Source organism: Protopterus annectens, chromosome 1.part1 (genome assembly GCF_019279795.1).
Source record: "Protopterus annectens isolate FY-2018-M chromosome 1.part1, PAN1.0, whole genome shotgun sequence".
In the NCBI taxonomy this organism is placed as follows: Eukaryota; Metazoa; Chordata; order Ceratodontiformes; family Protopteridae; genus Protopterus; species Protopterus annectens.
Window position 1 is genome coordinate 949409415 of NC_056726.1, and position 27372 is coordinate 949436786.

Here is a 27372-nt window from a genome sequence, read left to right on the forward strand (position 1 = left end):
GCAAGGGAAGAAGGTTTCTAGGCCCTGAGAGTGGAATTCCCAAACATTTTTTTTAGAAACAATTGAATCTTCTTCATGTGAAGCTTTGCTGAAGGGACCATTAGGATACATGGAGCCATGTACCCTAGGATCCTTATGATCTCTCTGGCTAAGATAATTTGTTTTGTAAGCAAGTGGTTCAAGTACTCTGTGAGGAAGACTACCTTATCCTGAGGAAGGAACACCTTCTGTCCTATGGAGTCTAATACGCCTCTCAGAAACAGGATAATTGTTTAGGGAGTCATCTGGGACTTCTGTACATCCAATATGAGACCCACCTTTTGGAAGCAGTCTACAAACATCTGGAGGGCATTTAGGGTCAATGATGTGGACCTTCCTTGGAAGAGACAGTCATCACACCGAGCTGAATGGAGGAGGGGCACAGCCACAACTCTGTGATGAGATATCAAAAAGCTAGATGATTCTGAGCTTCCTAAAAAAACTGTTGCCTGTTGTCTTGCTTATTTTTATTACGGATTGCTTACTCTTACCATTTGTTGCATCTTCTATTGTCTACTGCCAACTTTTTTTACTGTATTTTACTACAATATAAACAAACTGTGCTGTTGCACTGCAATTGTCTGCCTTACTGGACCTGTTAAATCATTTTAGTTACTGTTCTCACTGTTTGTAAAGCTTTTTAGCCATTTTCACTGTTTGAAGGGTATTAACTTGGAAATGTTCCCCATTAACTTATGTGTCTTGCTGTTGTTTTTCTGCTGTGGTGAACATTTCTGCAGTGTTTTCTACCTAAAATAGTGCAGCTAGTAGCTATAGCAGAGTCCAGAATCTGGGTTGCTGTTTCGGGGCCTGGTTGTTTGCTTGTAGTGGCTGCTTGTTCTGACCACACTTCCAGACAATGTTGGATTAGAAAGGGTCCTTCTGCACTCTAGTGATTTGTCCCTGGCTGGTAAAGGCTGGCTGGTCTAGGGCTTGCGGTAAGCACCTTATTGGTTCTTTTCAGCTTTTTTTTTTTGAAGTTGTTTTAGGTTTTATCCATCTGTTATTTAACCCCCACCCTTGAGTGGGTTTCTGCTTGTTTGTGCCATGAACTGCCTTGCAATTGTGTACTACAGCAGGACAGATAATTTAGACAATCTTGCCCATAGATACAGCTGCATCACAACAGTGCTGTTCCTCATCTTTAGCACATATCTGGCAAAGAGGCAGTACTAGTGAAGTTGTCTGTGTAATCACCCCATTGTAATACCGAGTTCAAGAGTTTTTCCGAAGCCCCGCTGCACCTACTAGTGTAGCATTAAGCCTAGCCTCTGAAGTATTAACTCAACTCACCCACTTGTTATTCCTGCATGTGACCCCCTTCCCACCAGATTCCTGTTTCTGACCATATAAATTCACCTAGCACTATGAACATGCAATTTACCACAGTTTCTCCAGCCAGCTTGGTTGACATGGGCATCCTGAGGTAGTGTAGCAACTGCCTCATGTACACAGACAACCCTCTACTTCTAGCCCACGCAAACTCAACATGTAAGAGATGCAACTATATTAAAAACCTTGAAATCAATACTCTCTCACGTGCCAGTCAATACATCTGACACTGATTAGGTTGTCAGCGTGCACATCTCCCCACCTACTCCACCGAAACCCAGATCACACATACCTACTGTACATATGCGGAGGTCCTCGCCACAAACTTACCTAACACCAGAGACCTCCCAAACACAAACACGCTACACAAAATACTTTCTCTGCAGAACACAACACGCAGAATAGCTCATGCACCAGTGTCTTAACATGTCAAGCCCATAAGGCTAAACATTAAACCTAACAATATTAGTCACAGGAGACTCCATTGCGATTCACACAGGATGTCCCTCTCACCAGGCTGCATAAGGAGATGGTCACAATCGGCAGTTAGATGCCCAAATCCGCCATATCACACATGCACTCAAGTCTCTCAACAACAGGTACGGTTATGACTCTGTCATAGCCCATGTTGGTGTGAGTGACTTGAGACGTACCTCTCTGGACTACATAAGAGAGACATGACTGAACTCTTGGACTATGTGTCTCAGGCAGGTATGTCCTTAGCCTGAAGGCAGCATTTTACCTTCACCTAGAATGATGCCTCAATACAAACGGAAAATGATTGACTTCAATAACTGGCTTAGTTTTTGGTGTCATTCTAAGGGGATCCAGTATCTGTCAGCCTGGGATGACATGATCGACAGACCTCGATGCTTTGCCAGAGATGGTCTTCATCTGTAACCTCTGGGATTTCAGCTACAGGTTAAGGCTGTTTCCACCCTCATAGTGCCTTTTTTAGACAGTGTCACAAGGACAAAAATATCAACCAGAAACAACTTCGAGGTCATATTGTTAAATGCTAGAGGTCTTAACATGAAACTGCACTTAATGGAAAAAATACTGGAATAGACTGCCCATACATGTCAAACAGAGTGCCTCTTTGGCCTTCTTCAAAAGGAACCTTTACGATTGGATAGAAAATAGGAAATTCATCCCAGGGATCACGTCAGTCACGCTGCTAGATAGGGGTCCAGGGAAGTAAATATTGTGGGAAGAAATAGCCAGGGAGTTGTTATGGCTAGGCTTGTATAGGCCCTAGGGCCGATAGCCTAGTACCAACCTATGACGTTATGCAGGCTTGTATTGGGCATTGGTGTAGAGCTCTGCATAGTTACCAGTTACATCTGAGGGGAGAGGTGCAATGAAGCTATTTATACCATCCCATAAGAGACTATAATCTGCTTTGCAGAAGTTTTTTACTCTTGTTCCTGCTAGGGGAGGGTCAGGTGTGACTGATTTGTGGTCAGATCTCACCAGGGATGGACTCACAGTGTGGGAGCTACAGTGGTCTCCCATATTTGTAAGCACCAGATCCAGGATGTTGGTGCCCCGGTGGGACCAGCTGGTCCAGAGCATTGATGGTGACAAAGTCGAGGAACCTTTGGGCAGGTCAGCTTGAGCACAAGTAATTCACCCAGTCAATGCTAGGGTAGTTAAAGCCGCCCATAACTATGGTGTTGGATGGTGTTGGGATGTATCTTGATAGAAAAAACACACTGAACAACTGGAAAAACGGTCACCATCCACTTTTGCTGTGTCCCTAGTACTTCGGCATCAAGCCTTCCAGGGAAAAATGATGCACAAGAATGGTGTGCTTTATATACATTTCACTACATTCATTATTCAATTCAATTATACAATAATTGATCAATTAATCAGCGAGTCAAGAAAGTTAAAATCTAAAGTGCATCCTAAACAACAAATTGCTTCAGAAACATTTAAAGTGCATCAAAACATGTAAAGTGCAACACCTTATATTCCTATAGCATTTAACATTATTATTTAAGAAGTTCATACAAAAGCACTTATGCATCTCTAGATTAACAAATACTAAAACATTTTGCCCTACAATGGTTGCTGAATTAATCAGTGAGTCAAGAAAATTTAAAGTGCATCCTGAGCAATTAAAATGCTTCAGAAACATTTAAAGTGCATCAAAAACTATTAAAATGCAACCCTTTACATTCCTATTGCATTTAACTTAATCCAGAACATTTACTCGATTCTCTCCCTTATGGAGAATTCAAACGCATTAGTGACGATGTTCATGACAGAACCACATTGGATGGGGAATTTAACATTGTTAGATGCAAGTTGGCGAAGAGATGGTATTCTATCCAGGTGTTAAATAGGGCTGAGGAAAAAGTGAGAAAGCAAATTGCTGGTCGGAGAGTATGGAGTCATGCAACACATCATGGACGTGGAGATTATCATAAAGTGGGCAAGGAGGTGTTAATAAATTTTCCCCCTTTTCAGCTACACTGAAGGCGTTAGTGCACAGGTTTTGGCCTATTACACAGCAGGATGAGGAAGTGGGCAATATTTTCAAGGGCAGGGTTGTTTTTTCTCATAGTAGATTTCAGAACCTGAAGGAATTATTGAACAGCAGGGTAAGTAGGATGGAAAAGTACAGTTTTGTACCTACCATAAATGTAGATGTTCGAAGATCCACATTGCTGCAGTCCTTACACTTGGGTAGTCCGCTGTCCTCGGTCGGCCCGAATATCAAAGTATAAGGCTGACGTCGGTCAAGGCGCATTAGACTGACATCAGGACGTCAGGGTACAAATGCGCATGACCAACGTCATATCCTCAGTCTTTTCTCGCCCCAGATGTCAGAAGACCCCAAAAAGAAAGGTCAAAACCAAAAGACAGCAACCAACCAACCAACCACCTTTGCACTAATAATATGTATAATATATACAATAAACACAATATTTACAACCCAACCCACACAACCACCTCTAACTACAGAGGGGAAGGAGGGAGGGTAAATTGGACTGCAGCAATGTGGATCTTCGAACATCTACATTTATGGTTAGGTACAAAACTGTACTATGTTCTTCATCTCACATTGCTGCAGTCCTTACACTTGGGTAGAATCCCAAAGCAGAGGTAAGGGAGGATGGCAAAACTATAAAGCAGCAGGAGCTGCCAAAATGCCCTGTAAAATAGCAGTGGCAAAACCAGCCCTAGATTTAGAGTAAAGTGGAAGGTGATAATGCTTAGAGAAAGTATGCACTGAACTCCAAGTAGCTGCCTCCAAAATATCTTTAGTTGCCACCCCTTAAAAAGCTGTCAGTGGCAGTAGCCCTAGTGGAATGAGGCCTAATCCCAGCTGGAATCTCCTTACCATGATGGGAATAACAGAAAGCAATGCAAAATCCAATCCACTTAGAAATAGTTTGTTTTGAACTCAAAGCAAAAGAAACAAATAACTGCTGAGACTGCCTGAACCCTTTAGTTCTGCTCAAATAATATCGCAACTGCCTGTGTACATCTAAAGTGTGCAAAATCTTTTCCCCTTTATTTTGGGGATTTGCATAAAAAGTAGGCAAATGAATAGTTTGGTTTAAAGCCACACTAGAAACCACTTTAGGCATAAAGGAAGGATTAGTACGCAAAGATACCCTATCCTTATGGAAAATTAAGAAAGGCTCAACTGCCATAAGGGCCTGTAATTCAGAAACCCTTCTTGCAGAGGTAATGGCCAACAAAAAAGCAGTCTTCCATGATAAATATTTCAACTCGGCAGTAGCTGCAGGCTCAAAAGGTTGTAGAGTGAGTTTCTCCAACACAAAATTGAGATCCCAAGCAGGAGTAGGAGCTCTACGTGGGGGTCTTATATTCTTTGCCCCTCTAAGAAATTGCTTGAACAAAGGATGAGAAAACAATGGTGGGTCACAGTCATAGTGAGCAGAAATTGCTGCAGCATGAACCTTAATAGAAGAGAAGGACAAACCTTTGTCCAGTAACTCAGTAAGATATTGAAGAGCCACACTTAAATTAGGCTCAGAAACATCAAATTCCTTTGCTGCACTCCAAAATAAAAATCTCTTCCATTTATCTGCGTACACTTTCCTTGTACTAGGCCTTCTGGCTTCCAAAATAACATTCAAAACTTGCTGTGGAAGTTGAGACCCTCCAGGGTTCAAAACAGAATATGCCAGGCTGTTAGGTGAAGAGAGTGAAGTTTGATATTGAGTAAATGACTGTTCTCCTGAGACAGCAGGTGTGGAATCGAAGGCAAAGGCCATGGAGGCTCCCGTACCAGACTTCTCAGTAAAGGGTACCAGTGCTGTCGAGGCCAATCTGGAGCTATTAAAATCATCTTTGGCTTGTCCTGTCTGACCTTTAGGAGTACCTTTGGGAGGAGAGGCAGAGGTGGAAAGGCATACACATGAAGATTGCTCCAATTGAAAGAAAGAGCATCCACTTTCCAGGCTGTGGGATGAAACCTTTTGTGCAAAACTTTGGCAGCTGGTAGTTTAGTGGAGAAGCGAACAGATCTATGTCTGGAGTTCCCCATGACACTGTCAATTTCTGAAATACATGAGGATCCAATTTCCACTCGTGGGGATCCATAATTGCCTGCTCAACACATCTGCTAAGGAGTTCTGTGCTCCGGCAGAAACCTTGCCTGAAGATTTAGCTGTAAACTGAGAGCAGTCTCCCACAAAATCATTGCTTGCCTGCATAGAGGATAAGAATGTGTTCCCCCTTGCTTGTTGATGTACCACATGACAGTTGTGTTGTCTGTTAGAATCAACACCTGCCCTGGAAGAAGTAAATCCTTGAAAGCTATTAATGCAAATTGGACTGCTAACATCTCCTTCAGGTTGATATGTAGATGTTGTAGTCTGGCAGGCCACGTGTCTTGTATCCACTTTCCATTTAGATGAGCTCCCCAAGCTTTGTCTGAGGCATCTGTCGTTAGAATCTGACTCGCCTCTGGCCGGGTCACAGAGAGTCCCTTGTTTAGGTGACATTCCTGAGCCCACCACAAAAATTCCTTTTGAATGCAAGGTATTATCTGAATGACAGTGTCCATATCCTGGCAGTGCTGTGTCCATACATTTTGAGATACCATTGTAGCTTCCTCATATGCAGTTTGGCATTGGGAAGCACCAGAATACAAGATGCCATGAACCCCAAGGCTTGAAGGACTGTCCTTGCAGTCAGCCTGGACTGATGAGACAATTGATGGAAGTAAAGGGAAAGATTCTTTTGTTTGTCCGGGGTCAAAAGGCCATCTGGGATGCTGTATTCAGTCTTACACCCAGAAAGCACATGTCCTGAGAGGGTACTAGACTGGACTTTATTTCGTTCACAGAATACCCCAGGCATCTTAGCACTGCTATCACATATTGCAAATGATGAAGAAGTTCGTCCCTTCCTTGAGCCAGAATCAGGCAATCGTCCAAATAAGGATAAATCTGTATTCCTTTTAGCCTGAAGAAAGCTATCACTGGAGCCAGAACTTTCGTGAACACTCTGGGCGCAGTAGATAAGCCAAAGGGCAATGCAGAGAACTGATAATGAGAAGTCCCAGCCCGAAAACGCAGGTACTTCCTGCAACTTAGTCTGGTAGGAACATGAAGGTAAGCCTCCTTGAGATCCAGAGTTACCATCCAGTGATCTTTGCCCAGCAGAGGTAAAAGCTGTTGTAACGTCAACATTTTGAACTTGGGAATGTCCAGATAAGTGTTGAGGATAGATAAATCCAAAATTGGTCTCCACGTGTTCCCCTTCTTTGGTACTAGGAACAGGCGAGAATAAAATCCTAGGCCCACTTCTGGCAGAGGGACCGGCTGTATGGCCCCTATTTGAAGAAGCAGAGAAATTTGTTTGTGAGCCTCTATTCTTTGTTGAGGAGGAACGTCTGGCATGCCTTTGAAAGGAGGCAAGGTATGGAAATAAAACTTGTAACCTTGGTGTATGATATCCAATACCCATCTGTCTTGGGTAATTAAACTCCAATTTTCCTGGAAAAGTGCCAACCTTCCTCCCAAAGGTGCTGCCAGACGAGAAGGCTCTGGCAGCTGAAAAGGTAGGTCATTGGGCCTGTTTACGAAAGGACTGACCCCTGCCCTCACCGAAGACTGTGCAGGTGAACTCCCTGTTCTAGGCCTGAAAGAGCCCTGAGCTCTGCCCCTACCACGTCTAGATCTACCCCTAGACTGGGAATCATAAGAAGGATACGTCCACCCCTTGGTAGGCCAATTCCTACTAAACTTCGGAGGCTGAACCTGCAAAAAATCTTTAACAGTCTGCATAGACTTAGCCTTGTCTTCCATTTTCTTTAAGACTGCCTCCACAGGTGAACCAAACAACACATCAGACTGTAAAGGAGCATCTAAAATCCTTGTCTTAACATGGTCAGATAAATTCTGATCCCTCAGCCAGGCGTGCCTGTGAAGAACTGACCCAGTGGCAGCCACCCTAGACGAGGCCTGTACAGCATCAAAACCACATTGCAAAGAATGCTTACCCACCTGTTCAGAAACATGTACCAAATCCTGTAATTCCTTACACTCAATACCTTCCGCCAGAGCATCTACCTTAGACTTCAATTGAGAAAGTAGATAGTTTTGGTATTTCAACATGTGAAACTGGCAATTCAAAGCCCTCATAGCTAAGGTGGAAGAAGTATAGACTTTCTTTCCCCATCTATCCAGAGCCCTGGCCTCTTTATCTGGAGGAACCGGATTTTTTACAACAGAAGCCTTGACACCCTTAGGCCCTTGACTAACAGTTCCTGGGTCCGCCCTAGGACTCTTAAAAAGATATTTATGAGCTTCAGGCACCCTGTAATACCTATCCGGTTTAACAGGAGCAGGAGGCAAAGAATCAGGATTAAGAGAAGCCTCTGCAAACGCATCTTCCACAACATCCAGAACAGGAGGTATAGCCAAAGGCCTATGCGCTGGTGTAAAAACAAAAATTCCCTAAGCCTTTTCCTGGAATCAGAGAAGTCCTGACCTTCCCACTTAAAATGTTCCCTCATGGAATGAAGAGTCTCTGAAAAAGAAAAATCCTCTGGAGGAGAAGCAGAAGGAGTAGAATCATCCACATCAGAATCAGAATAAGGAGAATACTCCTGCAAGTCTTCAGCCGAAGACTCTGAAACATCCGAAGCCTGCTCAAAACTCCCCAACTCTGGTTCCACCCTAGGCCTCTTATCAGGAGGGGGCAAAGAACCTCTAATTAAAGTAATTAAATCTTCTGCCATTTTAAGCATGTGCTTCTTGGGCACAGATCCTGATGAACTAGGAGTGACACCAACAGAAGCTAGACCTGGCCTGCCTCTGGGAGAAGCCTTGGAAACAGAAGGAGAGGGCCTAACCACCCTAGGAAGGGAGGGGAGTACAGTAACCTGAGAAGCCCCTTCAGCCTGACCTGCCTCCTGAGAGGCCACATCCTGCAATAACAAAGTCTCCCCCTGGGACTCCAGAGAAACCTCCGGTGGAACCCCCGGTTCCACCGACACCTCCAAAGAACCGGCGTCCGGTACGGACGACTCATCTTGCCTGGGCTTAGCTACTTTGTCTTTGCGCTTCTACGAAGAAGCGGGCGTCGGAGCATCCGACGGCATATTATAATTGCACCGCTTCCTGAAGACTAACCTGGCACAATCTAACCTTCGCTTAATAGTGCGCTTATTGAACCTAGCACAAAAGCGACACCCAACAACGTCGTGCTCAGGCCCCAAACAAGGAATACACAAAGTATGATAATCCCTATGCGGTATCTGTTTCCCACAAGAAATACAGTTATTCACTTTTTCTGACATCCGGTAAACCACTGAGGCAAGAAAAAACTAAAATATTCCCCAACGGGGTACTTAGCCAACATTGACTCGGTCTGAAACTCCGAATTCGAAAAATTTCAGAACGCCGAACGGCACTTGCAACGCTGCTTCTGCATCGGACCATGCGGCAAAAAAGACAGAGGATATGACGTCGGTCATGCGCATTTGTACCCTGACGTCCTGATGTCAGTCTAATGCACCTTGACCGACGTCAGCCTTATACTTTGATATTCGGGCCGACCGAGGACAGCGGACTACCCAAGTGTAAGGACTGCAGCAATGTGAGATGAAGAACATCTGGTTCTAACACAGTAGGCACCTTTAGATGTGGAAGGTGCAAGGTGTCTGACAAGGTCAAGAACATTTCAGGTACTTTGATTAATGGAAAGAAGTTCGTTGCCCTGGGATCTTACAATTGCAGTACCAGTGGGGTTGTTTATGCCATTGGATGTGACTGTCTACCTGTAAAGTGGTATATAGGCCAAACCAGAAGAATGGTGAAAAGAAGAATTATGGGGCATTTGGGGGATGTGAGGCATGTCAGGCTTAATAATCCTGTGGCCCAGCATTTCCACGCTGTTCACAATGGTAACACTAGCAGTTTATTTTTTTCTGTTTTAAATAAACCTTATGCAGTGAAAGGCATGGAATATGGGCACATTTTGCTAAGGATGGAAAGTAGATATATTATTAATTTTGGAACTTTGTGGCCACATGGGCTTAATATGGAGTTAGATTTACATGTATAAGATGAAATGTTTCAGTATGCATTATTTTATAAATGCATAGACATATAGAATGAATGACTTATATGTATAGGATAAAATATTTAAGTATTTGTTAATCTAAAGATGTATAGGTACATTGGCACGAACTTCTTAAATTATAATGTTAAACGCAATAGGAATGCAAGGGGTTGCACTTTATATGTTTTGAAGCACTTTAAATGTTTCTGAAGCACTTTGTTGTTCAGGATGCACTTTAGATTTTAATTTTCTTGACTCACTGATTAATTGATCAATTATTGTATAATTAAATTGAATAATGAATGTAGTGAAATGTATATAAAGCACACCATTCTTGTCATGATTTTTCCCTGGAAGGCTTGATGCCGAAGTACTAGGAACACAGTAAAAGTGGATGGTGACCATTTCTCCAGTTGTTCAGTGTGTTTTTTCTATCAGGATACATCCAACACCATAGTTATGGGCGGCTTTAACTACCCTAGCATTGACTGGGTGAATTACTTGCGCTCAAGCTCACCTTCCCAAAGGTTCCTCGACTTGGTCAACTCCAATTCCCTGGACCAGCTGGATGACACTCCCACTGAAGCACCAACATCCTGGACCTGGTGCTTACAAATATGGGAGACCACTGTAGCTCCCACACTGCCAGTTCATCCCTGGTGAGATCTGACCACAAATCAGTCTCATTTGAGGTAACTATCACACCTGACTCTCCCCTAACAGCAACAAGAGTAAAAATCTTCTCCAAAGCAGATTATAACCTCTTATGTAATGGTATAAATAGTTTCATTGCACCTCTCCCCTCAGACAGAACCGGTAACTATGCAGAGCCCTACACCAATGCCCTATACAAGCACCTGTATAACTTCATAGGTTGGTACTAGGCTATCGGCCCTACAGCCTATACAAGCCTAGCCATAACAATTCCCTGGCTATTTCTTCCCACAATATTTACTTCCCTGGACCACTGTCTAACAGGGCAACTGACGTGATCCCTGGGGTGAATTTCCTATCTCCCATCCAATCGTCAAGGTTGTTTTGAAGAGGGCCAAAGAGGCGCTCTGCTTGACATGTATGGGCAGTCTATTCCAGAGTCTGGGGAGTATCTGGGTCAGGAACCTATCCCTTCAGCATGTTTTGCTCATTGTGATGACAAGGTTTAGATCCCTGGAGCGTGTGGCTCTGAGGGATTGGGATTTCTTTAAGTGTAGCATGTCTAACAGGCTCTGGGTTTGACATGGCCTTGTATGTTAAGCAGAGATTGCATCTGAGTAGACAATATGCGACAGAGTATAGCTGGAGTTTTTTTTAGACTGTCAGCATGGGGAATCTGCTTTAAGCCTTTGATACTTTTAGTGAGGTATTTCTGCGGCCTTTCCAGTTGTTGCAGATGTCTTGAGAGGTACATACCAAACGGGAGATTGTATTCTACAATGGGTCCAATGAGGGATGAGTACAGTGGGCCAATGACCTCCATTTTTCCTGGATGAAAAGCCCTTAGTGATGAGGTGTGCCACATAGAAGGATTTCCTGACTGTTGTGGTGATGTGGTTATCGAAGGTGAGACCACTGTCGACCTGTGTCCCTAAGTCTGTTAATACATGTTCGGTGTTTAGTGTACTGCCACCTATGTGATAATTCATGGGTACATGTTTTTTCCCCAAAGGGGATAACTATACATTTCTTGGCATTCAGCTTGAGCCCATGGCTCTGGCACCAAGCATCTGTTTCTGTAAGACCCTTTTGTAGAATATCCACATCATTTGGGGATTCAATAATGGCTCCCAGTTTGCAGTCATCTGCGAACTTTATTAGCCAGAGTCCCTTAGTGTTGGCCTGTACTTCAGAGAAGTAGATGCCAAACAAGAGCGGTCCCAGGACTGAACCCTGAGGTACTCCATTTGTCACTTGTCGGGAGCTGGATTTGGAGTTGGCTAATTTTACAGTGTGTACAAAGTTTCACTGACTTGGCAGTACCTGTTAGGACAGAAACAAGTTCTTCAAGGAAAAGTAAATATGCCTGGTGGACAGCCACCATTAACAGCCTTTACAATAAAAGGAAGAAACTGCTGTCCAACAGTAAGAAGGAGCAGGTTCTTAAAATGCATACACTCCCTCCTCAGCTTAAATAAGCAAATAAGACACTTTGTGAAGTCCTCCAAGGCAAACTATGAATCCCAAGTTATCTTGGTCAACCAAGGATACCTATAAGGTGTTCTTTAGTTACATCAGTAACCTAAAAGGTAAGGCTCATATTTGCACTGAACTGGTAGTTAAAGGTGACATATACACTGAACATAGCTAACCTGCTAGCCGACGGGTTCAGTGAAAACTTCACTCCCTTGTCCCGGTCATATGTACTATATGACATCCCTACCACCTGTCACCTACCCTGTATCTCTAAAGACCAGGTCATAAACTCCCACTCTAAGACCAAAAACACAGCATCAATGGGACTTGATATGGGCTCAAACAAGAATTAGCATCACTGTTGGCTACTCTTCTCAATCACAATTTATGTACCGGCTTCATCCCAGCTGAATGGAAAACACCACCGTCATGCCCCTGCACAAAGGTGGTGCTTCTACTGACCCTGAGACCTATTATCCTGACTAGCCTCATCTACAAGGCCATGGAGAGAATCATAACGGACCTTAACAACAAAGATATAGGCAATCTCCAAACACTAGACCATACCAGTTTGGATTTGTCAAGGGGATCATGCTTGTTAAACCTGGTGGACTTCTTTGAGATAGTCATAAGGGCCCTGGACAAGGGGAAACCTGTGAATACAGCCTACCTAGATATGGCCAAGGCTTTTGACACTATCCCTCACTTACTCAGCATTGACAAACTCTCCCAGCTAGGCATCAACCCTTACATCGTAAGATGGGTTGAGAAGTGGCTCTCTGATAGAACTCATACAGTCAAAATAAGGGAATATACCTCCAACAGCAGACCCGTTACCAGTGGTGTTCCACAGGGATTGGTCCTGGGACCTCCACTGTTTGAAATCTATTTCTCCAAACCAAACTAAAACCAAGGGACTGTGGCTGACAAAGTTTGCTGACTAACGCAAACCGGGTGCAGTCACAGACTCTCCCAATGATGTCAACATCCTTCAAGAAGATTTAACGCAAACAAATGACTGGTGCCAAAGACATGGCCTCAAATTCAATGCAAAAAATGTATAATCACCTCTTTTGGCGAAAGCAATGTTCCTGCAAATTACCACATCAATAGCAATACCCTAAGTACGCACTCAGTGGTGAGAGATTTGGGCACTCAGGTTGACAGCAACTTTGTCTTTGATCACCATGTTTCCACAGTGGTAAGAAAGGCATTCCATATGGCTCACCTCATAAGCAACGGCATTGCCTTGAGAAAAAGTGAAGTTATCACCTCCCTGTACTCTTCACTCATTAGGCCAATAATAAAGTACAACGCCCCTTTTGGCATGTAACTCAAAGCATGTGCAGCAATTGGAGAGACCACAAAAGTTCCTGACAAAGAAAATTCAAGGTCTTCAGCAACTACCCTGTGTGGATCGGCTGAAATCACTGTCACTTTATTCTGTTTCATACAGTCTACTCAGATGTGATCTCTGCTTTGCATACGAGGTGATCTCTGACCCCTTTATTGGAAATGCTGCATATCCGCAAGTCAAATGGTACATGGATTACTCAGTCTAAGACCTAAACCTGGTTTGTGACATCAATAGAACCTGCTGGAGGGATAGATTAGTCTGCCACAGTTTACCACACATTTGGAATAAACTACCACTTCACATCAAACACAGCACCTCACTGGCCCTCTTGAAACACAATCTGGACAATTGAATGGGTAACTGCAAATTCACCCTAGGGGTTCCACCTGTGTCCCTCTTGGACAGGGAAAATAGGTGCCTATCATGGTAACAATGGTAAAATTTGGCTAGACTTGTAAGGGCCCTTGGGCCATTAGCCTAGTAACTTCCTATGATCTAGGAAGGAATAGATGTGCATTTTGCAATGTGCTACTAGGGCAGCAAAGCATTCTGTGAACAGTCTTATGGCGGTAGACAGCCCAAATTGTGGAGCACAAAACTGAATGTGGGAGCCGAATGCTATGAACCATAACTATTTTCTGTGGCTGTGAGCTATAGGTACATGTAGGTAGGTATCCTTTAGGTCAGTTATCTTCCCCTTCTTGACCTAGTGGAACCAGCTGTATGGAACCTTGCCTAAGTAGACTGTTGATTAATCAGTGGCAAGAAGTTTTCTTTCTCCATTGGAGGTCTTGGCATGAACAAAAAGGGTGGAAATTTGTCTGACTTGGATAAAGCATCCCTTTTTTATAATGCTGACCACCCACAGATCCCTTGTAATAGGATTTCACTGGTTTTAGAAGAGGGAAAGTCTGACTGCCAGTGGCCCAGGAGGGAGGTGGGTCAATGGGACAAGAAGGGGGAGCAAACAATCACAGCTGTTCTTTGTTCTGGGTATGGTCTTTGGCAGCACCTAATTTCTGAGGCTGTTCTGGTTGCCATCTTCTTGATGTTCTTTGTCTTTTTCTACTGTGATGCCTCCCCTTGTCAAGTTTAGGTGGAAAGGGCCAAGGCTTAGATGGGTAGTTTTTACTGTATATCGTAGTTTGGAAAAAGAAAAATTCTTTACCAGTTTTATTCTGTTTGCATTTCTCAAAGTCTTCAAAGGTTCATAGGTTGGTACTAGGCTATCGGCCCTAGGGCCTATACAAGCCTAGCCATAACAATTCCCTGGCTATTTCTTCACACACTATTTACTTCCCTGGACCCCTGTCTAACAGGGCGACTGATGTGATTCCCCGGGGTGAATTTCCTTTCTCCCATCCAACTGTCAAGGTTCCCTTTGAAGAGGGCCAAAGAGACACTCTACTTGACATGTATAGGCAATCTATTCCAGAGTCTGGGGAGTCTCTGTGTCAGGAACCTATCCCTCCAGCATGTTTTGTTTATTGTGAAGACAAGCTTTAGATCCCTGGAGTATGTGGCTCTAAGGGATTGGGATTTCTTTAAGTGTAGCATGTCCAACAGCTCTGGGTTTGACATGGCCTTGTATGTTAAGCAGAGATCGCCTCTGAGTAGACGATATGCGACAGAGTATAGCTGGAGTTTTTTAAGGCGGTCAGCGTAGGGCATCTGCTTTAGGCCTGTGATTCTTTTAGTGAGGTATTTCTGTGGCCTTTCCAGTTGTTACAGATGTCTTGAGAGGTACATACAAAACGGGGCATTGTATTCTATAATGCGTCGGAGGGATGAGTACATTGGGACAATGACCTCCTTTTTTCTGGATGAAAAGCCCTTAGTGATGAGATGTGCCACATAGAAGGATTTCCTGACTGTTGTGGCGATGTGGTTATCAAAGGTGAGACCACTGTCCACCTGTGTCCCTAAGTCTCTTATCAGACTTTCTTGTTCAGCTAGGGGTCCAAACAATAGCTCTCTGTCCAGTGAGGCATCCAATAATTTTGCTTTAACCTGGTCTGACAATGGTTGACTTTTTAGCACCAAGCATGTCTGTGGATAACTGATCTTGTGGCAGTTGCCTTGCAAGAAGCATCTAAGGTGCCATAACCACATTTTAATGAATGCTTGGCTACCTGTAAGGCTTCTCTAGCAGTGCCTTGCATCTCCTTGTAGGAGGCTCTGTCTGACGTGGAATCACGTTTTGTTAACATTTTGTCTTAAAGTGATTCCAAACATCTTATCATATGAAATGGACAATTTAATTCTCTCAAGGCTAGGGTAGCAGAGGTACAAGTTTTCTTGCCAAATGTGTCCAGGAGTCTTCTCTCCCAGTCATTGGATAATAGTACTAGGATGGTCCTTTGGCAGCTTCAGTGGAGGGATCAGCTTTAGGATTTTTGTAGAGATGTTTGTGTGAGTTGAGTACCCTGTAAAACCTATTTGGTTTCCTAGGAAATACAGTTGTGTACACTTACCATAAATGAGGATCGTGGGCCTCAAACAGCTGCCCAATGCAGCTCGACTAAAGAAACTCCAGCTCTACTCAGTTGCTTATCGCCTACTCAGAGGTGATCTCTGCCTGACATACAAGGCCATGTCCAGCCCAGAATTGTTCGACATGCTCCACCTCAAGAAAACCAGATCCACTAGAGCTACACACTCCAGGGATTTAAACCTTAACACAACAATAAATAGGACATGCTGGAGGGATAGATTCATATCCCAAAGGCTTCCCGCGCTCTGGAACAGAATCCTAGTCCATGTTAGGCAGAGCCCCTCACTGACCCTATTCCAGAGAAATCTTGACGAGTGGATGGGTAATCGCAAATTTGCTCCTGGGATCACTTCTATGGCCCTGCTGGACAGAGGCTCAGGAATCTGATCTAAAGGGGAGGCGAAAGCCAACAAATTCTGGCTAGGCTTATAAATGCCCTAAGACAGATAGCCTAGTAACTACCTATGAACCTATGTAGATGTTTGAGTGTATTCACTGTTGCAGTCATCACATTTGGGTTATCTGCTTGCAGTAGCCCTCAGTCGGCATGATTAACAAAGTCTTGGGTCCTGCGTCAGTTGCTGTCTTTTCTTCAATGACGTCAGGTCGTCAGGGGTATAAAACATGCAGCCGACGCCATTACATCAGTTTTTCTTGCCCCAGATGTCAGGATGTCAGGTTCCCCCTTAATAGGAAGCAATAAAATACACACATATATATATATATATATATATATATATATACATATATATATATATACATACACATACACACATACACACCTACATACAAGGATATACCTCCAATAAAAAAGCAAATACACACAAAAGCTTTTAAGCATAGTAAAGGAGAGTAGAGGTATAATCAAAGAAATCAGGGGGCTGGAGGGAGGGTAACCAGGACTGCAACAGTGAATACACTCGAACATCTACATTTATGGTAAGTGTACACAATTGTACTATGTTCTTCGTGTTTCAATGTTGCAGTCATCACATTTGGGTAGAATCCCAAAGCTAAGGATGGGAGGAGGTAATTAGATAGCATTAGGACCAGCTATAAGACTCTGCAAGACTGCAGTGGCAAAGCCAGCTCTGGATTTAGAAAATATTGGTAAGTGGCAATGCTTGGTGAAGGTGTGTGCAGAACTCCAGGTATCAGCTTCCAGGATGTCCATGATAGGAACACCTCTAAGAAAGGCTGTAGAGGTAGATGCAGCCCTGGTTGAATGTGGTCTTATCCCCTGTAGGGTAGGTTTTCCATGGTGCTTATAGCAGAAATGAATGCAATGGCCTATCCACTTAGAAATGGTTTGCTTTGAAATGGCCTTCCCCTCTGCCCCTGCAGCAAATGCCACCAGCAGTTGATCAGATTTCCTTTGAGGTTTAGTCCCGTCCAAGTAAAATCTAAGTTGTCTGTGCACATCTAAGGAGTGCAGTATCCATTCCCCTTTGTTCTGTGGATTAGGAAAGAAGGTTGGCAAATGAATGGATTGATTAAGAGCCACACTGGATACCGCCTTGGGCATGAAGGAGGGATTGGTCCTGAGGGACACCCTGTCTGCATGAAAGATGACGAAAGGCTCCACTGCCACAAGGGCCTGTAATTCAGATACCCTTCTTGCTGAAGTGATTGCTAAAAGAAAGGCTGTTTTCCAAGAAAGGAATTTTAAATCTGCACTAGCAGCTGGCTCGAAAGGAGGAAGAGTGAGTTTCTCCAATACAAAGTTAAAGTCCCAGGCTGGAGTAGGGGCTCTCCTGGGTGGCCTTAAATTTTTGGCCCCTCTGAGGAACTGCTTCAGCAGTGGATGAGAGAAGAGGGGTGGTTCTGTATTGTAATGAGCTGAAATGGCTGAGACATGAATTTTGATGGAGGAAAAGGAAAGACCCTTGTGAAGCATCTCAGTTAAATATTGAAGAATCTGAGGTAAATTGGGTGCTGCTGTGCCCATTCCCTGAGTTTGGCTCCAGGAACAGAATCTTTTCCATTTTCCAGCATAGGATTTTCTAGTACTAAGCCTCCTTGCCTCCAAAATGACATCCATCACTTGCTTACTGAGGGATGGTAATGGAGAGAACAGCTAACTAGCCAGGCTGCCAGGTTCAATGTTTGAAGCTGTGGGTGCAGAATCTGGCCCTCCTGCTGGGACAGCAGGGCAGGAGTCTGAGGCAGGTGCCATGGTGCCAGCAGTGACACACTGCACAAGAGGGGGTACCAGTGTTGGTGTGGTCAGTCTGGTGCAATCAGTATTGTCCTTGGTTTGTCCTGTTTGAGCTTTAATAGTACCTTGGAGAGGAGAGGCAGAGGGGGAAAGGCATTTCCAGGCGAAGGACAGGGCCATCCACTTTCCAAGCTTGTTTGTGGTGAGCCCTTGTGCAGAATTTATCCAAATGGTAATTCTGGGGGGGAGGCAAACAGGTCCATCTCTGGGCTCCCCCCATTTGTTTCTCAACATGTTGAATATCTTTGGTTCCAGTTTCCACTCGTGTATGTCCATGAGATTTCTACTTAGGTCATCTGCCAGTTAATTTAGCTTTCCTGGCAGGAATTGAGCCTGTAGGTGCACTTGGTAGCTCAAGGCTATGTTCCACAGAGCCATGACTAGACTGCAGAGAGGATATGAGTGGGTCCCTCCCTGCTTGTTTATGTACCCCATAACAGTGGTGTTGTCTGTCTTTACCAATAATTGTCCTGGAAGAATGTGGGCCTTGAAGGCTGTCAGAGCATTCTGTACAGCTAACATTTCTTTTTGATTGATATGCAGGTGCATTTGACTTGGGTTCCATTTGCCCTGAATGCACTTCCCTGCCAAGTGAGCCCCCCATGCATAGTCTGATGCATCTGTTGCTAAGGTTGGGGCGGCAGGGGGTAGAGTAAATGGCAGTCCCTTGTTTTGGTGGCAGGCCTCTGCCCACCAAAGTAACTATCTGTAGACAAGGTATAACAGGAATCATTGATTCTAAATCCTGAGAATGTTGACACCATAGGCTTTTTAGATACCACTGTAGTTTCCTCATATGCAGTCTTGCATATGGAATCAGTAGAATGCAGGAGGCCATGAACCCCAGGGCTTGCAGTATTTTCCTTGCAGATAGCTGGGTCTTTGAGGCCAGTAGTTTGAAGTAGGATGTCAAATGAACTTGTTTCTCTTGGGTAAGGTAGGCCATCCGAGAAGTTGTATTCAAGCTTGCTCCCAGGAATACAATTTGTTGACAGGGTACAAGATGTGATTTCTTCTCGTTTATGGTGTACCCCAGAGAAGTTAACAATTTCCTTACAAATGCCAGATGATTTAATAGTATGTCCTCACTTTCTGCCTGAATTAGACAATCGTCCAGGTATGGGTATATTTGAATATTTCTTAGCCTGCAAAATGCAATGACTGGAGCTAGGCACTTTGTGAATACCCTGGGCACAGTAGATAAGCCAAAAGGCAGTGCAGAGAACTGGTAGTGCAGGTAGCTTGCACTGAAGCATAGGTATCTTCGCAAGATTCCCTGATTGGGATGTGCAGGTAGGTTTCCTTTAAATCCAGTGTTGCCAACCAGGCATCTTTGCCTACCATAGGAAGCAGCTGATGAAGAGTTAGCATTGATCACCAAAAATGTGTTAAGGACAGACAGGTCTAGGATAGGATGCCAGGAATTGTCTTTTCTGGGTACCAAAAAAAGTCTTGAGTAGAAACCTTGTCCCATTCTTCTTCTTCTGGGACAGGTTGAATAGCCCTGATGCTTAAAAGAGAGAAAATTTGCTTTTGAGCCTCTGCCCACTGATTTGGGGGTAGATCTGGCCAACCATTTGGGGCTGCTGATAAGGAGTGGAAGTGGAATCTGTATCCTTGGGAAACTACATTTAAAACCCATTTGTCCTGGGTAATGAATTAACAATTTTTTGCCTGCAGGGCAATCCTTCCCCCTAAAGGAACAGTCAGTTGTGCAAGGTTTGGAAAGTTTAAAGTTAAGTCATTGAGACAGTTTACCATGGGGGGGGGGTCTTACTACTTCCTGTTTTGGAAGTGGGAGCTCCCCACTGCTTAGTCCTGTGAACACCTTGGGACTGAAGCCTGGGTGTTCGGCTGCTTCTGGGTTTGGACTGAAGGTCTGGAAGAGGCAGGAAAGGACCAATTTTTAGACGGCCAATGCCTACTAAATCAGGGAGACTGTACTTGCAGGAAATCTTTATCTGTTTGCATAGATTTAGCTTCCCCCCCTATCTTTTTAAGTATTTCTTCTGCTTTATTGCCAAACAAACGGTCTTGGTTTAAGGGAGCATCCAGCAATTTAGCTTTACATGATCTGGCAAAGATAGCTCCTTAAGCCAAGCATGCCTTCTAAGTACAGACCCAGTGACAGCAGCTCTGCAAGATGCCTCTAATGAATCAACACCACATTGCAAAGTATGTTTTCCAACTTGTTTAGCAGAATGCATTAAATCCTGTAAATCTTTATTTTCAGCACAGTCAGGAACTAATTTTCTGTTTAAGCAATCCAATAATAAGCTGCTGATACTTTTAAGATATGAAACTGGCAGTTTAAGGCCCTAATGGCCAAGGTTGCAGAAATGTATACCTTCTTACCCCATCTATCCAGTGCCCTGGAATCTCTATCAGAGGGGGTTGGATTTTTGGCAGTAGTAGCCTTATTGCCCTTGGGTCCCTGTGAAATAGTCTCAGGATCCGCAGTACGATTTTTAAAGAAGAACTCGTGAGAGTCAGGAACCCTGTAATATCCATCAGATTTTCTGGGAGCAGGAGGTAAAGAGTCAGGGGCCAGGCTAGATTCTGAGAAGGCATCATCAACAATGTCCAGTACAGGAGGGATGGCCAAAGGCCTGTGTTGGGGCAGGAGTAAGAAATCCCTAAGCCTCTATTTGGAGTCAGAGTAATCATGGCTCTCCTAGCAAAAATGCTCCCTAAGAGTATGCAAGTTTTCACCAAAAGAGAAATCGTCTGGAGGGGAAGCAGAGGGAATGGAGTCCTCTGCATCAGAATCCTCATAGGTAGATAACGGTAAATCCTGTTCAGAGGAAACAGAAATTTCAGAGTCCTGGTCAAAAGAATCAGAAGGAAAATCAGTCCTAGGTCTCTTAGAGGGGGGGAAGGGTGGCTTCTCCTGATTAGAGTAATAAGGTCTTCAGCCATTCTTATCATTTGTTTTTTAAGGCATAGGGGCCTGACCATGTGGTCTGGGCATCGGTTTTCTAGGCATGGATAGAGTTTTACGCCTTGAGGAAGAAGATGGCGGCAGTTTAATATGCAAGTCAGTAGACCTGAACACACCCTCAGAAGCCAGTGCCTGCACAGTGGCTCCGGACCCATACAAGGTAGAGACATCCGCAGGTTCCACAGTCAAAGAAGCATCTCGCGGCATACTGAACTCCGAATGGGTCTCAGTAGAGGCCTGCGAATCTGAAGTAGCAGGTATCAGGGTCTGCGAAAGCGCCTCACTGAGTACTGGCAAACTGGCGACTAGCTTAGGAGAAGTGTCGGCAGCTTTGGACCTATGCGGTCTGTCTCGGTCTTTATCTTTGCGTTTTTTCGGAATGTCAGTAGTCGGGTGGCTTACCGAAGCCATTTCTGGATAATTGAACCAAGTACTAAAATATTTAGAAGCATAAATAAACAGATGACAAATAGTTTGAGTTTGAATAAGACACAAAACCAACAGCGAGGTACGTCGTGGTCTGGGCCTAGGCAAGAAATGCAGTATAAATTAAAATCTTTATGAGGTATTTGCTTTCCACAAGAAATACAATTATTAACTTTTACTGACATTGGTTTAGAGCAAGAAAAAGGTTCCTCAACGGGGTACTTAGCTTAATTTAAGTCTTTGGTTCTGGAACTGCTCGCATGGCAAGAAAGACTGATGTAATGGCATCAGCTGCATGCTTTATACTCCTAACTACCTGACGTCATGGAAGATGAGAGAGTATCCGACGCAGGACCCAAGACTTTGATAATCAGGCCGACTGAGGGCTACTGCAAGCAGATAACCCAAATGTGATGACTGCAACAGTGAAACACGAAGAACGTCATACCGTCAAATAGAACCCAGCCTGTCTTGAAAGCAGGAGTCAGAGTAGACTCAGCAGGAAGACATGCCTAGGACTCGTCTCACCCTTTGGAGGAGGGCAAGACTGCCTAGAAATAAAGGCAGACTTGGAAGGATAGTTCCTCTGAAACTTAGGAATATTCTGCTCTTGCAAAGCTTTGCCCTTGTCCTAGAAGGACTTGAAAAGGTCAGCAGCAGCAGATCCAAAAAGGCCTTTATTATCCAAAGGAGCATCCGAAAGTTTGTCCATGATATCAGGCAAAGCCTGTAGACAAAGCCAAGAATAATGCCTCATAACTGAGCCAAAGGCAGCAGCCCTGGAAGAGGAATCAGTTGCATTTGACTGAATGGCGAGCAACTTGCGAAGTGGAGCTCAACGGGGAAAAAGCTGAAGCCTTCCCCTCAGAGTCAAGAAGGACAGAAACCACCTTAGAAACATGAGAAAGGAGAGGCAAAACATCTGATCATGCGTCTGGTAGTCAATGGCTCTAAAGGACAAGGTAGCAGCAGTATAAACTTTTTTGCCCAGCCTTTTCATGGCCCTACTATCCTTATCAGAAGACAGCAGCTTGGTAGAGGGCAACAACTTGAATGGTTTGTCAGAAAAAACTGACACTACAGAAGGATCAGAAGAAGGGCATTTATAAAGAAAGTTACACTCTTCAGTTACCTTGTTGAACTTATCTGGCTTTTTTGGTGCAGGAGGCTGAGCGTCATGGGCTAAAGAAGCTTCAAAAAAGGTATCTATAGGGATAACCAAAACAGGAAGAGCAACAGATGTATTTTTTGAAACTCCATCTGTAGAAGCTCACAATACCGTTGTTGAACATCCGAGACCTAGGAACAATCGCACTTAAAATAGTCCATCATGCAGGCAATGACACCCCCAAAGGACAGCTCTTCCAAAGGGGTATGGGCTTAAGGAATCCTCCTCGCCTGAACTGTAGTCCAAGGGAGAAGGGATTTGGGAAGAATAAGCTACAGATTCTTCCAAGTCCAGATCCTCATCTGAGGAATCAATTCCCTAATTCTCTTGGAAGGAGTAGAAGACGGGGGGGGGGCAGGAATAGAGACCCCTTCAGGTGGTTTCAAGGCCATCAAAGCATTAAATAAACTCTGAAGTCCTGCCATTCACATTAGGGATCGTTCAACAATAGGGTAAATATTCTTTTTCTTTCTTTTTTTCCTGCAAGATGTTATAATAGTTGCAGGAATCTCCTCTCTCATTAAAATCTGAGGAATTCCTCTCAGTCCCTTTGATATTACCAATTGAGGTTCCCTGTCAGTGTCAAGTACAAACATTTAAAAAGCACTCTGAGGACATGCAAGAAGCTGGATTCATGATAGCCTCCGACAGGCTTGCAGCAGAGGAATCCTAAGCAAGCACCGGATGGTCTTCAGGGCTTTCCCCAACCTATAGAGAGACGTCTGGGTGAGTTTGCACAGCAGCCAGATCGGGCTTGACTTTTCTGGTCTTTTTCTTGGCAGATGGCTGGCCCTCAGGCCAGGAGGATTTCTTCTGAGCATCCTGAGCCAACAACTTAAGATGCTGGTTCTCCAGGTATATGGAGAAAGAGGGGAGACAACTACATAACGTCTTGGGCATAAAATGCCTGGCAGTTAGAACACTGCATATGATCATGGAAAGCAACCAAACAAAAAAGACATGGGTCAAGATGGACTTTATGGGGAAGCTACCTCCCACACTGAAATTTTTCCCTTTCTGGATGACATGAATGCAATAACAAACCCCATAAGAAAAGGAAGACAAGATATTCCAAAGGGTCACCTACCTGAAAAAAAAATGGTTTAGTAACCAGTACAGCAGACTGACATTTGATAATGGTGTCAGGACTGGCATCAACGAAGTTTTAAGTGTGTGTATCCAGGAGTCACCTTTCTGCTCTACTTCACGCATGAGAAGCACATGTGTGACAAACGTTGCCTATAAGAGCTGAAGGCTTTGGTATACTGGCCAGGCACTGGGCTATCCTTAGCAGAAGACCCTTTAGGTGAAAAATACTGCAACGGTGATATGGAAGGACATCTCTGGAAACATTAGCCAACCAACAGACTGCTAGTGTAGAAAACACATGAAGCACATCGGACTGCATGGCTAGAAAGAACTGAAGATGGTGCCGACAGACGCCACATCGGACTGCATGGCTAAAAAGAAAGTACAGTTGTGTACCTACCATAAATGTAGATGTTAGAGTGTATTCACTGTTGCAGTCATTACTCTTGGGTTATCCTGCTGGCAGGCTACCCTCAGTCGGCCATAATTCCAAAGTCTAGGTCCGGCGTCGGTTGCTGTTGCCTCTTCTCGGACGTCAGTACACCAGGGGTACAAAAGATGCAGCCGATGCCATTTTCTTCAGTTTTTCTTGCCCCAGATGTCAGGTGCCCCCAAATTGGTAGGCTGAAAAATATGCCAATAAAAATGCATGCACAAAAATAACATTTCCTTCATCTACAAGCAAATACACCAAATAGGTTGTATAGGATAGAGAAGTGCAGATAAGACCCAGCAAAGAAAAGGGGGATGGAGGGTGGGTAACCTGGACTGCAACAGTGAATACACTCGAACATCTACATTTATGGTAGGTACACAACTGTACTATGTTCATTGTGTTTCACTGTTGCAGTCATTACTCTTGGGTTGAATCCCAAAGCTGAGGATGGGTGGCTGGGCTAAATAGGATTTGGAGAGGCTATGAGGCTCTGCAGGACTGCAGTGGCAAAGCCTGCTCTGGACTTTGAGTAAAGAGGTACAAGTGCTTTGTGAAGGTGTGCACTGAACTCCAGGTTGCAGCCTCTACGATATCTTTGGTTAGTACTCCTCTGAGGAAGGCTGCTGAAGTGGCTGCTGCTCCTCTGGTGGAATGAGGCCTAATGCCCTTAGGCACTGATTTGCCATGTTGAGAATAGCAGAAACGGATGCAATGGCCTATCCATTTAGAAATAAGTCTGTTTTGAGATAGCCTTTCCTTGTGATCCTGCAGCGTATGACACTAAAAGTTGCTCAGTCTTTCTGAAAGCTTTAGTTCTGTCCAAGAAGAAGCGTAGCTGCCTGTGTATGTCCAAAGAATGCAGAATTTTCTCACTCTTGTTCTGTGGATTTGGATAAAAGGTAGGCAAGTGAATGGTTTGGTTGAGGACCACACTGGACACCACCTTAGGCATAAATGTAGGGTTTGTCCTCAGAGAAACCCTGTCTGGATGAAAAATGATGAAAGGTTCCACAGCCATGAGTGCTTATAACTCAGAGACTCACCATGCAGAGGTTATTGCTAGGAGCAGAGCTGTTTTCCACGATAAGAATTTTATATCTGCTGTTGATGCTGGCTCGAAAGGAGGTGGTGTGAGTTTTTCCAAAGTAAGTATTCCAAGGGTGCACCAAAAGCTGTAAAAAATCCAATGCAGCTACGATAGCTTAACTCTTTATTAAAACCAACAACACCAGGAAAAAGTAAGCGCTTTCATGTCCTTGTAAGGATGTGAAAGCGCTTACTTTTTCCTGGTGTTGTTGGTTTTAATAAAGAGTTAAGCTATCGTAGCTGCATTGGATTTTTTTACAGCTTTTGGTGCACCCTTGGAACACTTACTTTGTTTACAGTGTGTTCTGCTATCCAAGGGCGCTTTACTCGACAGGATTATTTGCTTGCTCATTATTGAGTTTTTCCAAAACATAATTGAGGTCCCAGGCCGGAACTGGTGCTCTCCTTGGAGGCCTAATGTTTTTGGCCCCTCTGTGGTACTGCCTTATTAAAGGATGAGAAAAGATAGGTGGTTCTGCATTGTAATGGGCTGAAATGGCAGAGGCATGAATCTTAATTGATGAGAAAGAAAGGCCTTTGTTCAGCATCTCAGTTAGGTATTGTAAAATCTGAGGGATATTTGGTACACACGTGTCAATGCCTTGTTCCAAGCACAGAATCTCTTCCATTTCTCTGCATAAGATTTTCTGGTACTGGGCCTCCTGGCCTCCAAGATAACATCCATAACAGCTTTTGAAAGAGGAGTGTTCTGAATGGCTACATTATCCGCCATGCTGCCAGATTTAAGGTCCTGAGTTGGCTGTGCAGGATCTGATTGTTTTGTTGGGTCAGCAAGTGAGAAGTTTGAGGCAATATCCATGCTGGACCTTGAGACAAGCTCTTTAGGACTGGGTACCGGTGTTGGCATGGCCAGTCCGGTGCAATCAGTATCATTTTTGGTTTCTCTTGTCTGACCTTTAGGAGTACCCTGGGAAGGAGAGGCAGTGGAGGAAAGGCATATACTGTTAGATTTTTCCAGCTGAAGGACAGGGCGTCCACTTTCCATGCTTGCTTGTGATAAATCCTTGTGTAAAATCTCTGCAATTGGCAGTTGTGAGGGGAGGCAAATAGATCTATGTCTGGGCATCACTATTTCCTTATTATCATGCTGAAGACTTTGTGGATCTAGTTTCCATTCATGGGGATCCATGAGGTTTCTGCTTAGTTCGTCTGCCAGAGTATTTGTTTCTCCTGGCAGGAATTGTGCTTGCAGGTGAACTTGAAAAGCCAGTGCTGTGTCCCATAAGGTCATTGCTCGTCTGCAGAGGGGGTAGGAATGTGCACCTCCCTCTTGCTTATGTACCACATGACAGTAGTGTTGTCTGTCTTTATCAGTAACTGTCCTGGATGAAGCAGGTCCTTGAAAGCTGTCAGGGCATTTTGAACAGCTAGCATCTCTTTTAGATTGATGTGAAGATGCATCTGGTTTGCAGGCCACATGCCCTGAATACATTTTCCTCCCATATGGGCCCCCCAGGCATAATCTGATGCATCTGTTGTCAGTGTCTGTCTGGCTGTGGGTAGACTGAATGGCAGACCCTTGTTGTGGTGACAGGCTTCTGCCCACCATCGAAACTCCTGTTGCAGGCAGGGAATGAGTGAAGTTACTGTCTCCAGGCTGTGGCAATGCTGAGTCCAAACACTTTTTAGATACCATTGTAGTTTCCTCATATGCAGTCTGGCATATGGAATTAGTAGAATGCAGGATGCCATGAAACCCAAGGCCTGCAGGATTTTCCTTGCAGATAAGTGGGTTTTTGTTGCCAATTTCTTGAAGTAAGTAGTCAGATGCTTTTGTTGTCTGGCATGAGATAAGCCACCTGGGCAGTTGTATTTAAGCTTGCACCCAGGAATATTATCTCTTGAGAGGGCACTAGTTTTGATTTCTTTTAGTTTACCGTGTACCCTAGGCCAATTAGTAATATTTTTACAAACGCCAGATGCTTTAGAAGAATGCTTTTGCTCTCTGCTTGAATTAGGCAGTCGTCCAAGTAGGGATATATTTGAATTCCTTTTTGTCTGCAAAACGCAATTACTGGTGCCAGGCATTGTGTGAAGACCCTGGACACAGTAGATAAGCCAAAGGGCAGTACAGAGAAT

At 44.2% G+C, this 27372-nt stretch overlaps 1 protein-coding gene across 2 annotated transcripts in view; it reads right to left on the reverse strand.

Annotated features, from left to right (window-relative positions):
• Positions 1 to 27372, reverse strand: part of E2F6 (E2F transcription factor 6) — a 338395-nt gene that overhangs the window by 120873 nt on the left and 190150 nt on the right. The window lies entirely within an intron of this gene.